Below are 202 nucleotides of genomic sequence, written 5' to 3' on the forward strand. Positions count from 1 at the left end.
GTCTCCAAGCCTCCTGGGGAGCGGGGGGGGGGGGTCCCCTGGCCCTTTCCCTTTCCCTCCCAGCCCTCTTTCAAATGACTCATGGTTCGAGGGAACCAGGTTGGGGCATTCTGAGCAATGCACCAGACTAGAGCCTGAGTGAAGGGGGAGCCACCTCCCCCACTCCCATCTGAGTGTAGAGAGGATGGCGGGAAGGGGGTTA

General features: G+C 61.9%; 1 protein-coding gene across 1 annotated transcript in view; it reads left to right on the plus strand.

Moving 5' to 3' along the window:
- Positions 1 to 202, plus strand: part of CDR2L (cerebellar degeneration related protein 2 like) — an 11533-nt gene that overhangs the window by 729 nt on the left and 10602 nt on the right. The window lies entirely within an intron of this gene.

This window comes from Crocuta crocuta, unplaced genomic scaffold (genome assembly GCF_008692635.1).
Source record: "Crocuta crocuta isolate KB4526 unplaced genomic scaffold, BGI_CrCroc_1.0 scaffold50, whole genome shotgun sequence".
NCBI classification, from domain to species: domain Eukaryota; kingdom Metazoa; phylum Chordata; class Mammalia; order Carnivora; family Hyaenidae; genus Crocuta; species Crocuta crocuta.